The 12,544-nt window shown below is 50.3% G+C and overlaps 1 long non-coding RNA gene across 1 annotated transcript; it reads right to left on the reverse strand.

Annotated features, from left to right (window-relative positions):
* Positions 1-9,219: 9,219 nt before the first annotated feature.
* On the reverse strand, positions 9,220-10,283 carry LOC133340773 (uncharacterized). The gene is made up of 3 exons (XR_009754937.1): positions 10,088-10,283; positions 9,560-9,633; positions 9,220-9,283 (listed from the first exon to the last, which is right to left on the reverse strand). It is a non-coding gene; the product is annotated as an uncharacterized LOC133340773 (long non-coding RNA).
* Positions 10,284-12,544: the final 2,261 nt, after the last annotated feature.

A 12,544-nucleotide genomic window follows, 5' to 3' on the forward strand; every position in this document is an offset into this window, starting at 1 on the left:
TTATCTTTATGTTGAGTTTCATAGTGTCGACGTAAATTGTATTCTTTGAACACAGACACTATATTCTGGCATATCAGACACACAGCTCTTTCCTTGTACTGCATGAAAAAGTAATCATAAGTCCACTGTTTTTTGAATATCCTACACTCCGAGTCAATTTTTCTCTTTCTTGACATCATTGTTTCCTAGGGAGTCAAAATTGCTATTAGTAAAATTCCAATACATATACAGCGCTACAAAAACAATATACCAGCAATAACTTTGCCCACACAGAGACATACAGACTGCACTGCCCATCAATGCAGTCTGATTGGGGGAACTCCGCTTTTACCCCAGGCTCACACTGGTGCGGGTGCCATTAAAAAGTTAATTACACCTGCAGTTTTGTTCACAGATCGCAGTGCGATCTGCGAACTCGCATAGGAATCTGATCGCATGGGGGAGAAGACCCATGCGATCCGATTCCACTGCAGGAAAAAAGAAGGCACATGTGCCTTTTTTCTTCCGAATCTAATGCAAGTTCAGCCATACAAGCATATGGCTGAACTCGCACTGCTCAGAGATCGCAACAGTATGAACCGGGGCTTACACAACATACAACATATAACCTCATATAATTGAATAGCAATCAGAATATAAATGCACTTACTGTCATTTAAATTGGGTTTCCTACTCCTCGGCTGTCTGTCACTGACCAGCACGGGAAAACAGCAGGCAGCCCCTCCAGAGATCAGAGATCACTCTGTTATTACCCCTCTATCATTTACTCAGCACACAGGAATATCACTGGGAGTGGAGCCGAGGGGCAAGTGAGGGAGCTGAGTGAGGGAGAGCCAGTCAAGCGTAGCCAGGGGAGGGCTGGCAGCCTTAGGCCTGTGGGGCAAGTCCAGTCAATTGGCCCATTGAACAATTCACCGCCGCAGCTCAATCAGTGCTCGCCACCGCAGCCCAATGAGTGCTCACCAGCGCAGCCCAATCAGTGCTCGCCACCGCAGCCCAATGAGTGCTCACCAGCGCAGCCCAATCAGTGCTCGCCACCGCAGCCCAATGAGTGCTCACCAGCGCAGCCCAATCAGTGCTCGCCACCGCAGCCCAATGAGTGCTCACCAGCGCAGCCCAATCAGTGCTCGCCACCGCAGCCCAATGAGTGCTCACCAGCGCAGCCCAATCAGTGCTCGCCACCGCAGCCCAATCAGTGCTCACCAGCGCAGCCCAATCAGTGCTCGCCACCGCAGCCCAATCAGTGCTCGCCACCGGCCAATCAGGCTCACAATGCAGTGCTCACCAGCGCACCGCAGCCAATGAGTGCTCACCAGCGCAGCCCAATGAGTGCTCACCAGCGCAGCCCAATGAGTGCTCACCAGCGCAGCCCAATGAGTGCTCACCAGCGCAGCCCAATGAGTGCTCACCAGCGCAGCCCAATGAGTGCTCACCAGCGCAGCCCAATGAGTGCTCACCAGCGCAGCCCAATTAGTGCTCACCAGCGCAGCCCAATTAGTGCTCACCAGCGCAGCCCAATGAGTGCTCACCAGCGCAGCCCAATTAGTGCTCACCAGCGCAGCTCAATGAGTGCTCACCAGCGCAGCCCAATTAGTGCTCACCAGCGCAGCTCAATGAGTGCTCACCAGCGCACCCCAATGATAGCTCACCAGCGCAGCCCAATTAGTGCTCACCAGCGCACCCCAATGAGTGCTCACCAGCGCACCCCAATGAGTGCTCACCAGCGCACCCCAATGAGTGCTCACCAGCGCACCCCCAATTAGTGCTCACCAGCGCAGCCCAATTAGTGCTCACCAGCGCAGCCCAATTAGTGCTCACCAGCGCACCCCAATGAGTGCTCACCAGCGCACCCCAATGAGTGCTCACCAGCGCACCCCAATTAGTGCTCACCAGCGCAGCCAAATCAGTGCTCGCCAGCGCAGCCCAATTAGTGACCATGGGCCGGATAAATGCCCTCGGTGGGCCGCATGTGGCCCGCGGGCCGTAGTTTGAGGACCCCTGATTTGGAGTCTGCGGTGTCTCTCTCCACGTGGTCGCGTGGATTTCTCTCCCGGTGCTGCGGTGTTCCCATCCACATTTAGAGTCGACGTGTTGAGAATATTTGGCTGCTCTAAGTGTCCACACGAGAAGCCACTTTGTTGAGCTATCATCTGTCGCCAGGTCGCTTCTTATAAAAGCGCTATGGAGCTCAGTGGGACTTACGTGGTTGAAATAAAATAATAGTAAAAATAACAGCACCACCATTCCACGTACACAACATCTGCCGTGATCCTGACTGCAGTGCTCTCCTCAATATGGTCGATGAAAGTGAATTACGTGACGGCCGCTACGTTAAAAGGTTTCGTCACCTTTGGGTGGCATCAGTTGCTGCTCTGGCCCATCGGGAAATACAACAATGCCTTGATGGAGGCTCCATTGAAGATGCGTGCGACCCTCTCAACTGGCCGTCTGACCCGAATGTTCGGTCCAACCCGAGCTGAATATCGAGTGTAACTGTGTGACCCTGGGGCTGTTTGCTACAAAGCAACACTTTGTTTTTACAGCCCACGGTCAATCCACTGCTGGATGAAGGCCTCCCCACCATTGTGGTTCTTTGACCATATCCCACCACGGGTGGTCGATGCTGGTTGGTGAAGGTCGCAGGCAACCAGCCCTGACATCGCTCCCCAGTGGAGTCGGTGTTAGCCCTGGACAGGAATTGAACTCGGGTGGAGCCGGTTCGTAGCGTGGCGCGCTACCCACCTGTGCCACTTCTCGTCACCCTCTTTGGCTGTTTACTCAACGACCTCAACATTCGTCAATGGTGACCGATTCCATTCATAAAGTGCGCTCTTGCCGCCGTGTGCACTGAGTAGTGCTCAGTATTAAACACGCGTTGACTGCTCTATACAGGGTGGGATAGAGATCTCTACTCAACCCTGCAGGGTGACCCCTCTCATAGTGAAGGCGTTCACACTTGAGCTGCGGTTGTCCTGTGCCAGTAGTTGCATCATTAACCGTGCGAAACCCTTTTCAAACCATTACTATAGAAATGCAGAATTTGCCTTTAAGTTACTTTTCTTGGATTTAGCAGAATTCCACAGTAGCTCTCTCAATAGCTGTAGCGATTGAGTAACGATCTTTTACATGTTTGCGTTGTTAAATCGTATGAGTCGTAAGACGATAATTGAATGACCACTTAGTGTAGGACAATCATTGAATGTTTTGAACTATAAAACTCTGCAATGTTAATTTAATGCTGAGGGTGTTGACAAGCAAAGTAGCGGGTGTGTGGGGTTTAAATTGTCAACTCGTGCCCGCACTGCATCGTGTGGCGGGTTTCTGACAGCAGCTGCATCGCCACGACGCTCTCATTGGCGCTTGGTGAATATCCGTGGCGGGTTCCTTTTCGTTTTTTATTCATTTAATGAACGGGCTGATTAGATGAGACGATGGCGTTGCGTTTCGTATCAGTGGCTACTCCTCCACGTGGCTGGGCGATTGAGAAACCACACCCACAGCAGTGCCCCAGTGTACCGGCACCCCCCCAGTGCTGGAGTCAACATTCTCTGGGCCCCGTTTTTCTTCACACGCCGCCCTGGATTTGGGCCCGGCAAGAAGCGCGTCGCCACCAAACGCGTTACGGTCAAATGTTGTAAGCGGCAGGCTTATCTAACTTCATATTTGACGACTTCCTCTTCCAAGACCTCCTGGCCAGTGTGGAGGAGTAGGCCAATTACCCTCACAGGGGCTCTCTGCAGCTCCCTCTCGTGGAGGCCCCATTTGCCGGCAGTGGCGTGAACAACCGCAGGGGCTGTACCTTTACCTTCTATCCACTTTTTATATTCAACATTTAATTAGGTCAGCAAGGCGGTGTTGACCTCTTACCCACACACGTTTCTGACAAGTACAGCAAGTGCACGTGTACACAAGTGTACTCCTGTGCTAGTTGCACGCCACTTCTGCTTTTTGTGTTTAGTTTGTTGTCGTTCCCCCACACCTCAGATTAGCACGGTTGGCTGTGTGTGGTGCTAAAGAAGTTAAACATACACACACGCGCATCCACGCACACAAACACGTACACACCCATCAACACACAGACATACAAAGACAAAGAACCCCCGTATGGACAATCAGGCTGTTGGGGCAAGTACTGTTAGCGAGCACATGCACATACATACACACATACATACACACATAAACACATAAACACATACATGCACACATAAACAAACACATGCACACACATCCACACCCATACTCACACATACACCCACACACAGACATATACATACACACACACTGCGATGGCAAAGTAAGAAATGGAAGCGAGACCAGTGTTTATCACGACAAGTATATATTGATGTCAAGTGCAAATACAAAACGAGGTAGACAAAATCTCTGGAAAACATTAATCTCGCTTCCCTTCCCACACTTTGAGCTGCTTTTGTACAAACGATAAAAGCCCTGAGGAGACCGAATTGTCACCGATCTACATTCACGAGTTCAGAAACCGCTGTTTCTGGAGGCATCATGGTCCATGGAAATAAAGTGCTTGATAAAGTTAATAATTTATCCGTACATTTCACGTGTTAACGTTTTGGCGCTACGGTTTAGCGTGTCCATTGAAATGTGCACGCCCCGTACGTAAAAACAAAGTAACAGATATGTCTTCTTTGAGTCTTTCGGTAAAGCCACGTAGATAGAAACAATTATCAAAATAATAACAATATCACAACGCTTCGATCGCAACACAAGCAATCGTCTTGAGGTGAAAAAAGAGGGGGAAATCTGCCGAGGCAGGCTGTATATAAAGGTTTAGAGATATTGTTATTATTTTGATTATTTTTTCTATCTACGTGGCTTTACCGAAAGACCCAAAGAATATGAATTCCTGCAGTCACGAAAGCTTTAAGTAAAGATTTAACAGATATGTAGTATAAAAAATGCCGACGTATTCATAGTTCAATAAATAAATACTTTGCAACAGCGGTGACTTTTTAAATCCCCGACACAACGCAAAATAATGCCCCGCATTTCAAATAAACAGAGACAAGAACCGTAGGGAATACCTTGCACGACCTCACTGAGACCGCACTCCAGCCTCACGTTGCGCGGAACACAACTTTTGTCTTCATTTGTTATGGGACGGTTCATTTTACGGTCACCATGACAATAACGTTCCTGGGGCCAACTCTCTTGACGATTGATCTCGTAATGAACAGAATCTCCAAGCCGTAATGGGTTGGTGTCGGCTGCATGGATCTTGGCTCTTGTTTCCCAGAATGCATGCGTGATTTTAAGCGCTTTCATGCTGAGTTTTTCAAGTCGTTGTGGATTGTGAGTTTAGAGTTGCTTTAAATGTTTTCCATGTCAGCATTGGACAGGTGTGCCATAAGGCCCTGAGGTAATAATTGGAACTCTTTATTGTAGAGAATGTGGTCGTCGAGTGAGAATGTAGAGTCCAAGGTGATTCCAATGATGTTCAAGTGATTTCAGGTGCTGATGGTGGAGCTGGCGATGAGTACATTTTGGGGCACCGGCGACGCCATGGTGAGCCGCTTCCTGGTGCCTTCCTAAAATGTCTCTCAAAATTAGTTTGAATTTGAGAGGAAGCAAAGGGTGAGCCACTTGATCGTGTGGAATTCAGGCACCAACCACTATCGGTGGGGCGAGTGCCAGTTGTTACACCGGTGGTGGCTGCTGTGAGACCAGAGTGGCGGTGGCTGCTGTTGGACTGGCGTTGGAAGTGGCTTCTGGGGGACAGGCGGTGACGGCAGCTGCTGTAGTACTAACTGCGGCTTCTCCCAGACAGGCGGTGGCTGTTGTAGATTTGGCGACGATAGTGGTTTCTGCTGGACCAGCGGCAACTGCTATGAGATTGGGGGGTGGTGGCGGCTGTTGTTAGAATGGCAGCGACTGCGAGGAGACGGCTTCTTCAAAACAAGCTGTAGTGGTGGTGGCTGTTGCAGGACTGGCGGTGGCAGTAGCTGTTGTGGTGCTGATGGCAGATTCTCCAAGACTGGCGACGGATGCTGTGAGATGAGGGTGGTATTGGCTGCTGCGGGACTGGCGATGGTTGCTGCGGAACTGGCGGTGACGGTGGTTGCTGTTGGACTGGCAGTGGCTGCTAGGAGATCGGGGTGGTGGTGGCGGATGTTCTGGGACTAGGGGCGGCGGCCGCGGCTGTTGCTTGCCTGGCGTTGCCGGTAGCAGCTGCTGCTGCCGCTGTTTCTGCCGTCGCCCTTGCAGTTGCTCCAGCAGTTGTTCCCGTTGGGGTGGTTCGCCATCTTGAGTTTCTGCAGATAAACAAGATGAGGGCGCTCAAGTCCAAACCGCTCGACATTGAGTGAATGAAACAAAACTGGTCTAAAGTATTAACAAGAAGATTGCTGTACTTCACCATTCCTGTAATGTAAAATGATGCACTGTCAGGGTGTACATTCTCCCCGGGCAGTTCCACGCACGTGGGGTAACGTTTCAAAACCATCCTTTACCTTGCGTGCCGGTGAAGAGAGCTGCTGTTCAGTGACGAGGTCCTGGGTCTCCATCGCCGAGTGGGAACGTTTGATGCACAACTTAGACGTCGCCTTGACGTGCTCCAGCGGGCGGTAGCTGTCCGTTGGTTGCACATTCAATTCTGGGGACCTGAATGCCCGCACCACACATCGCAAACTGCGGTTAACACCACCACTCGCTCCACCGCTGAGCTGTCTGGCCGGACACCCATCAAGCCGCAAAGCTCCAAATTAGTCGGAACAACTCAACTGCCTAGAAAGGAGACAGTGCTGCTGATGTTCGCGTAAGACAATATCTGTGCAGTGAGCTGGTCTGGGGGACGATTGTAAGTGGAGGTCAAAGTGGAGGGGAGAGAAGGCGACTTACCGAATATAGAAGAGCATGTAGGCCTGCTCGTTCATAATATCCTTGGTGTCGACGAGCTGTACGATGGAGTCGTTCATACAGCACCATTTTCCATCGCTGATCTGTGCACAGTTAAAACACAGCTACACTTGGTTACAATGTTTACAAAACCGCACCCAACATTCTCCGTTCATGTAATAACAACATACGATACCCTCTCGGCAACAAGTTCCTCAAGAGCATCACACCAACGTCAGAGCTGCAGAGCGTGCTACGGTTGCTATGATGGTGTTGAAGTTACGGTACGGTCTGCCTGAACATATCACTGCATCGATAACCTTGGACCAATTTAATCAAAATCAAAATTTTTATTTAGACTGGAAGAATCTGATGAGCTACGATGCTCTTTTTCACAAATGTCTAGTAGGGGCGGGTCAGAAAGTTACAACAAACAATACATAAACCTATAGGAGTGAAAAGTGTAGGAAAGCTAAGCAAGTCACTAAATACAAATAAATAAAGTAAATACTGTAAGTAGAAATTGCATAAATACATCAAAACGCAAGAACAGTTGCAGGACTGTTTTATCATTATTTATTTTTATTATGTTTCTATCTCCGTGACTTTACCAGTAGCTGCTGTGGTGCTGATGGCAGCTTCTCCAAGACAAGCGGTGGCTGCTGTGGATCTGGCGATGGCAGTGGTTTCTGTTGGACTGGCTTCGGCTGCTGTCAGATGAGAGTGGTGGCGGCGGCTGCTGTGGGACTGGCGATGGCTGCTGCGGAACTGGCGGTGGCGGTGGTTGCTGTTGGACTGGCACTGGCTGCTTGGAGATCGGGGTGGTGGTGGTGGCGGATGCTCTGGGACTAGCGGCGGCGGCCACGGCTGTTGCGTGCCTGGCGTTGCCGGTAGCAGCTGCTGCTGCCGCTGTTTTTGCTGTCGCCCTTGCAGTTGTTCCCGTTGGGGTGGTTCGCCATCTTGAGTTTCTGGAGATAAACAAGATGAGGGCGCTCAAGTCCCAACCGCTCGACATTGAGTGAATGAAACAAAACTGGTCTAAAGTATTAACAAGAAGATTGCTGTACTTCACCATTCCTGTAATGTAAAATTATGCACTGTCAGGGTGTACATTCTCCCAGTTCCACGCACGTGGGGTAACATTTCAAAACCATCCTTTACCTTGCGTGCCGGTGAAGAGAGCTGCTGTTCAGTAACGAGGTCCTGGGTCTCCATCGCCGAGTGGGAACGTTTGATGCACAACTTAGACGTCGCCTTGACGTGCTCCAGCGGGCGGTAGCTCTCCGCTGGTGGCGCATTCAATTCTGGGGACCTGAATGCCCGCACCACACATCGCAAACTGCGGTTAACACCACCGCTCGCTCCACCGCTGAGCTGTCTGGCCGGACACTCATCGAGCCGCTAAGCTCCAAATTAGTCGGAACAACTCAACTGCCTAGAAAGGAGACTGCTGCTGCTCGCGCAAGACAATATCTGTGCAGTGAGCTGGTCTGGGGGATGGGTGTAAGTGGAGGTCAAAGTGGATGGGAGAGAAGGGCGACTTGCCGAATATAGAAGAGCATGTAGGCCTGCTCACTCATCGCAGCCTTGGTGTCGACGAGCCGCATGATGGAGTCGTTCATACGGCACCATTTTCCATCGCTGATCTGTGCACAGTTAAAACAAAGCTACACTTGGTTACAATGTTTACAAAACCAAACAATATGATTTCCTGCAGTCACGAAAAATTTAGTTGCAAGACTGTTTTATTTATTCCTCCCTATTAGAAATGTGTAACATTATGGGCGCATTGCAGATGTGCGTTGTTATTGTTTGATGGTAACGAATGGAATTACCTTATTGTAGCAATAATAATGGCCGCTGTTGGAGTCGGCTCCCTTGTGCACCAGCACCGAGTACAGGGAGTAGATCGCAGGCTCGCCCTGAGACGTTGAGGTGAAGGGTTGCATGTCCAGGTGCTCCGGGTAGGTGATGTTCTACAGGCAGCGCACAGGAGGGGGAGGCAGTGCACAGAGACAAATGTTAGGAGAGGAAACGGCAGGGGTGGTGGGGTGGGCAGCAGAGATGAGCACCATCTAAGTTACACGTCAAAGTGATGTCGTGATGTCTCGCTAATTTGAGCGTTGAAGACGGTGCTCATCTCCTGTTCATAGCCCTGAGCAAGTGGTGGAAATTCTACAGTCACATGACGGGGGGCGAGTCTATCTGTCGGACCTATTCCAACATGGAGAGGCATTTTCTCCAGCGTTAAACTGACAAAGGGCTGTCATTAAGTAATTTAATTCGAATGATGTGGAGGGGCAGAATCGTTACCCGGTTGATCTTGACGCCGTAGAGGTTGTACCGCTTGATGGAGACGGTGAGGACGTTGGGCAGGCGGTGGAGAGCCATCGTCTTCGTCGCTTTCCCTTTGTGACAGCACCTGCACGACAACAACAACGCCAGCCATCGCACGCGTTCCCCAACCGATGAGGGCAACTTTTAAACGACATTTCTTCTAATTTTTTTTTTACTATTATTTTAGTAATTTTTATTATTATTTATAAAATACTTTTTCGTAAAACTAATATTATGTTCTAAACTATTTATCATAATTAATATTCTTCTGTTTATATTATCGTGAGATATATATATTTAATCTGCAGACTTTTGAAGCGACAAATGTTTGCAGGGTGTCGAAACACGACGGCCCGCTCACCTTGCACAGGTGTATTCATCCAGAATCTCCTCGTTGAAAAACTCCCCAAACGCCTCCACCAGATGCGATGAGTTCTGTTGCCCAACAGAGTGAAAGGCAAATGAAGACCCTTAAGAAGCATTCCATAAACATTGTATTGTGACGGCAACTCCGAAAATCCGCATCTTGTATTAAATCGTACGACCGCAATAAACGGGATGATGCACGCTACTGGCAGTGTGTTTGGATGTTAAGTGGCTGATCGATGTGTCTGCGTGATGTATGTTGGCACAGAAGGGGGCACAGATAGTACATCAGCCAGTCATCTCATTCAGTCAATCCATGGCACCTGGGTCTGTCCCGTGACCTGCCAGCAGGCGTTCGACACTTCACATGGCCTTAAAGTGCACTCAGCCTAGCACAAGTGCCATGGTGACATCATCGCCATTTAGTGGCGAATGGCGGTTGTTGTTGATGTGTGCATGTTGAACCTCCTTCGCACCGTATGTAAATGTATAACTGTTAAGAAATGGTTTTCTCATTGCTTACATTAATATAGAGTGCGATGTCCAGGCATGTGTCGTAGGTGTTGGAGTCATTGCAGCACTGCATGCACTCCACTGCAAAGCAAACACACATTAGGGAGGGACGTCACATGTGTCTTAGTCAAACTAAATGCACGCTCCCCACTGACATAGGTAATCGCTACTTTTCACCAACTGGTAAAAGGTTATTCCGTGTGGCACGTGTGTGAGTGTAAATGCTGCAACGCGAGCAGGTCTACACTGTGATGGTGCACTTACTGTTCGCGGTTAACAAGTTTCTAGAGGAGTGCGCAAAACTTACCACGTGAACGAAGGTAACCCCCGAAGATCTGGTAAATGAGGGTGGTAGCCTCCGTGTATCTGTCCAGCCTGCCAATCACAGACAACGACACCACACGGTGGTTAAAGCAGCAGTAGCACCTTTACCGGATGCACACGCATGTGTGAGTTACACCATTGCCCGAGCTATCGATTCACTCTCTCCCTTCACTGCAACGCGTGCTCTGTAGCAACCAAACGTGGTAGCGTCTGCACAGGGCAGCCACCTTCACGGCACAGCCACAGAGCTGGGGGCAGGCTGGCAGCCATCACGCGGTGCTGTTGCCCGGCAGTTTCATTGTGCCCAGCGTGCCATGTGCTGCCCGTCAACACGAGGAATGATGTGAAGGGGCCACCGACCTCGAGAAATGTATCCCCCGGTATTTATAGGCAACGTGAAATGCGCCAACAAAAGATGGCCCACGTCAGGGCCAAGGTCAAAGAACCGTGGTGTCAGAAGGGCCGGTCCTCTGCATCTCCCAGGTGTTCACACAAAAGTGTGAGTAGCTTTTCACAGACGTTGAAGTACAATCGTGCAGAAAACCGAGAGGAAGCCGTGAGGTACCGAACTGCAGAACAACTGCCGCATGTTGACTGGCGCGCGGTACTCACTCGCTGTGGCCATAGAGGCATGAGGCTTGCATGCCATCTACCACGTATCGCAGAAACTCGTGGGCATCCTCCTGTCTCCCAATGCGCAGGTGTTTGGCGATGCCTGCAGAGAAATGGACATGGGGACAAAGTGACAGGTACAGGATCTGATGACATCCTTCAAGAGCTCCCCAACAGTCATTTCAAAAGGAGCGGTGCAAAGGATTTGGAACACAGACGGCGAAGGATCGCGGCGATAACTTAGTATTGGGACTCACGCGTGATGTTGTTAGTGATGACGCTGGGTGTCAGAACTGTCTGCGAGTTGTTGAACGTGCTGACGACGTGACACTCCATGACGCACATCAGGCAAAAGTCGCTCCGTTGGCCTGCGAACGAGGGCACAGGTGGCACAATCCGTCAGCGCACCCCACTCCCACTCAGCCCAGTTGTGGAGTAACAACAACGCGAGGAAACTTGGCACCAGCAACAATCGCAATTAATGTTGCGTCTAAGTACCAGTTGCATCACAAGATGCTTTATAAGCCCAAGTTGAATCTGTGCAGCCTATTAAACACATGTTCGCCACGTGTGCACGTGTTTATCAAAAACACAATACTGATTTATACTGGAGGAATCCGATGAGCTATGGAGCTCTTTTTTTGCAGATGTCCAATAATGGTACGGGGTGAGAAGGTTACAACAACAAACAATACAAAAACACGATAGGAGTGCAAAATATAGGCAAGGCAAACAAACCACTTAAAAACATACACAAATTAAACTATGTTTTTATTCTACCAGGTAAAGCCGACTGAGCTATTAGCTTCTTCAAAAGCGATCTGACCACGAATGATAGTTCAACGAAGTAGCTTATCAAGTGTGAAATTCACATCAGCCAAAATAACCGTGATAATCACGTAGCCGATGGGTAAACGAGAGTGCCAGGGGGGAGGGTACTTACAGGTGCTGCAGTGCTCTTGCAGCAGCAGGTAGTTGGCGAGCGGCGGCGTGTAGGCGAGGCACTGCAGCGTGGCGTTGAGGAAGCAGGTGTTCCCCAGGTTGCGCAGGCCGGCACCCGTGCCCACGTCGCTCTCCCACCGGAGGTTCAGCCGCTCCGGCGCAAACAGCGAGAGCCGTGCCGCTGGAATGCCGTCGTCGTCCTCTGCACAAAGGGCACGGTGGTGGCGAAAGCCGGCGTCATCGCAGAGCGCTGCACTGCCGATGGGGCTGGCGTGGATATCCAGTGGCCCCAGCCAGCACCCGTGCTGCTACTCTTAACCAGAAATATTTTTCTCCACATTTAAGTGTCAGGCTAAAGTTCGCGAAAAATGTGATGCGCCTGTCACGTTGACTGATAGGTGTTTTGAGCTCCTCGTGTTACTCTTGAATGGCAAAAGTTGTGGTGGCAAAGTGGCCTTGCTTTGGTGGCTACCACCCTACCAAGATTTGCACGCTCACCTTGGGGTGCAGGCAGCACAGGCACGCTGATGTTCTCTGTGGTTGGCACCGGGAAGGGGTCCAGCTGGCCATGGGGAAGGCAGCTGGGTTG

This window comes from Lethenteron reissneri, chromosome 10 (genome assembly GCF_015708825.2).
Source record: "Lethenteron reissneri isolate LAM-NWPU_2019-01 chromosome 10, ASM1570882v1, whole genome shotgun sequence".
In the NCBI taxonomy this organism is placed as follows: Eukaryota; Metazoa; Chordata; class Hyperoartia; order Petromyzontiformes; family Petromyzontidae; genus Lethenteron; species Lethenteron reissneri.